Source organism: Pongo pygmaeus, chromosome 14, assembly GCF_028885625.2.
Source record: "Pongo pygmaeus isolate AG05252 chromosome 14, NHGRI_mPonPyg2-v2.0_pri, whole genome shotgun sequence".
NCBI lineage: Eukaryota > Metazoa > Chordata > Mammalia > Primates > Hominidae > Pongo > Pongo pygmaeus.
In genome coordinates, this window is record NC_072387.2 from 69,195,116 (window position 1) to 69,199,128 (window position 4,013).

The window sequence follows — 4,013 nt, forward strand, 5'->3', positions numbered from 1 at the left end:
TAGAAACCATACTTTGAGTACCCATAAAACCATTCTAATTTTCACTTTCAGTATTTAATAAATTACGTGAGATATTCAACACTTTAGTATAAAATAGGCTTTGTGTTAGATGATTTTGCCCAACTGTAGGCTAATGTAAGTTAAACACATTAAAGGCAGGCTAGGCTGCATTTTTGACTTAATTTTTTTTCAACTTAACGATGGGTTTATTGGGACATAACCCCATCATAAGTCAAGGAACATGTATATTCTATCATTATCCTGAACTGCATCTTTCCCTCATTTCTTTTTTCATCTTTTTGCTATCCAAGAATTTATCCTGCTAGTTGAATCCAAGGTCTTTTTATTGTTTACCTAAAGGCTATTGAAACAATGATAGACACAGTAAAATGCCCAAGTTAAACCAGTTCAATCACAGAATAACAACATGCACACAACTGGATTTCTGCTTTGCATTTGTCTCTGATCCACAGAAATGACGATTACCATGACCCACTTACACACAACCTGTGTTCTGACTGCCCCAGGCTTAGATCCTGACTTGTCTAGGACTCTGTGAAACAAAAAGAGATGACATACATGCTTTTGGAAGACTCTGGACACATTTGTTCTGACACCAGAGAGTCAAAGAAGCTGAACTTAAAAAAAAAGAAAGAGAACATAAGAGTAGCAAATTACAGTCCTGCATGACTGAGCACCAGATACAAGCTCATGAATTTTAAAAATTAGAATTAAGTCAAATTTTATTTCTCATATACATGTGGATAAAGTGAAGAATGTGTTTATCATTTTTAAATGCAAAAATTTCTCAGTTGTGTGATTAACGTGCAAAATGTGGATCAAATTCTACCTTTGCCTGTTCTTTTGTACAACACTTTACAGTCAGTTGTTATAATTCCTGTTCGTTTGAGAAAAGAGTATGTTAACATTTAGGCTAACATTAAAATAAGGTTAATTTTAAAGAACTAGGTGTTTCTATAACTGCACAAGCAATCATTTGAGGATGCTTAAAATTATAAATATATAAAAATGTTTATAGCTTTAGCTCTGGAATAAATGTTGTATTATGATCCTTAGATGTCTAATAGACATCTCAAATTTAGCACAATCTAAACTGAACTCTTCATATTTTATTTCCCTACATCTTACTCATAACTACTTCTGCTACAGTTTTCCCCATTTTTTTTTTTCAGTTTTTGTTTCTTTGTGTTTTGTTTATAGGTGAAGACGTCTTGCTATCTTGCCCAGGCTGGCCTCTAACCCCTGGGCTCAAGTGAACCTTCTGCCTTAGCATCACAAGTAGCTGGGACTACAAGAATGCACCACCATGTACAGCTCATATTCTTTCAGGTTTTTATTCTTCCAGTTGTTCAGTCCAAAAACTTCAGAGTCTTCTTGACCTCTCTATTTCTCTCTCACATGCCATAGCCAATCTTTCAGCAAACCCTATTTATTCTACCCTCAAAATACTCCTCAAATCTCACTACTTCTCCTCATCTCTATTGCTACCACTCTCTCTTTCTCCTCTGAATTACCATAAGACTTGTCTAACTTGCTGCCTGCTTCCACCTTTGCTGTTATAGAGTGCATTCTCAACAGAAAAGCCAGAGTGATTATTTACAAATATACATCAGGGCACAGTTCTCATCTGCTCAAACCCCTCCAATGGCTTCCTTGACACCCCCCAGGGTAAAAGCCAAAACTTGACAATGCCCGATATAATATGGCTCGCATTGCTTCTTTGACATCATCTGTTATGCTCTCCTTTGCTCATTCCATTTCTGTCACCTTGTTGTTTTTGCTGTTCCCCCTTCCTGGAGCATTCTTCCAGATATCCTAATGGTTTACTCCATTATAACCTTTAGGTCTTTGCTCAAAGGTCAACTTACCAATAAAAACTTTCTTTATTACCTATTTACAATTGTACATTACACCTCCTGCACTGCCTTTCTTCCTTTCCTTCTTATTTTTCTTCATAGTACATATTACTATCTAAATATGTATATACATACACATGCTATGTATATATATATACACACATTCATTATATATATAATGTTAGACTGATGTAGAAATACTAAGATAAACATACTATGTGTGCATGCATATTACTAACATACTATAGATATATAGACTATATATAGTCAATGTTTTTATGTGTGGATGTATATGTGTGTACACATATACACACTAATTTTTCTTTTTTGTAGAGACAGGATCTTACTTTATTGCCCAGGCTGGTCTCAAACTCCCAGACTCAAGTAATGTTTCTGCTTTGGCCTTCCAAAGTGCTGGGATTACAAGCGTGAGCCACAGCACCAAGCCTGATATTCTATTTTTGATCTGTACAAATGGCTATTTCATATGATTCAACTTAGTATTGTGTCTACATTTCCCCTCTGTTTCTTACCTTTTGCCGCCTCAGTCTTCTCACCTCGTGGCTTAGTTCTGGTTTGTGTTCCTCACATTCATCCAACCCCTCTCAATATCAGTGCCTAAGTGAAGAACTGGTATGTCCAGGGTATTTCATGACCCTTTCTTCCAATGCTTTCTTCATAAGCCCATCTGAGGTTTCTCCCACATCAGCCATAGGAGGTAGCAGTAGAAACATTGCAGGAGTCAGATGTATATGAGATGAGGATACTTACTTCTCCCATTAATCTCCCTTGCGTATTTCTGGAGACTCAGGACCAGCGTCTAAATTGGCCAACACATGTAGCTGGCTAACAAGCATGGTGCTAATGCTGTCTTCTACATACCTTTGATGAAATGATCATGTATAACAGGTGACCCAAGCAGATATGGTATAGTAATTTAAAATGGATTAATCATAAACAGAATAGGCCAAATTAAAGGTGAAGTTGGACACTGTGTAATAACAGGGCCTTGCTTTGGCCTTGTGGAAAATCAGAGAGTGAGCTTTGGAGAAAGACTTGGCCATAGGGTAAGGGTAGGGCTGGAGAGCTGAGCAGTGGGGATTACCTGGGAGTGTGATCAGTCTGCATTACCCAGTTCAGAGGAGGACACTTCCTAGTCAGCTTCTGGGTAGACAGGTGAGCCAAGGAGGCCTTGGCTGGTTTTATCTAGCCAGCAGGGGTGCAGATAGGGCAACAGGGGCATAAATGGAGGAAGTAGAAGGACTGGCAAGTTGGCCTTCCCACTTTCTTTGACCTTGGAGAGAGATGTGGTCCCTGCACCCATCCAGGAGCCCACATCCAGAATGGGACATAAATTGTGTGCTCAGGCATTCTCAGCCCTGGCCCAGCTACACCAACTCTTCATAAACCACATGGACTTTCTGGACTTTATTTCCCCATGGAAGACAAATACACAAAAGCCCTCGTACAACATGTTTTCCCCATCCCGCAGCTTCCCAGTCTGGGCCCACTCCTCACACCATCTTTACTGCCAGCTTGAACCTATGAGTAAGGTGGAAATCTCCTGGAACAAGTACAGAAAGGAAACCACTTCCTCTGCTGATAATGCAGATCATGTTTTTTTGACCAATAGATCACTAGAGAGAGATTGAGACAAATTTGTATGCAGAAGGACCTTTATGTCTTGTTTTGGTTGACTTTTTAAAAAACTTTTTATGTAAGACTCACAAATTGCCAGAGTTCCTGTGTATCCTCCACCTGGCTTTCCCTGATGATAGCCTCTTACATAATCATAATATATTATTAAAAATATATTATTGACACTTACATCCTATTTTTTTCTTTTTTTTTTTTTGTAATGTCTCTGCAATGCGATACCCTATTATTAACAGACAGATGAATCTTGTTTTATATCAACAAAAGAAGAGCTTCCATCTTTGATTACATTGGCTTTTGTCTGGGTTAATGCAAAGTGACTCAGAGTGGCATCCTCTTCTCTACATCTTCTGTCAGATTGATAAAATATGATTGTTAAGAATTGGATGGATAGGGCCAGGAGCAATGGCTTACGCCTGTAATCACAGCACTTTGGCAGGCTGAAGCAGGAGGATCATTTGAGGTCAGGAGTTCAAAACC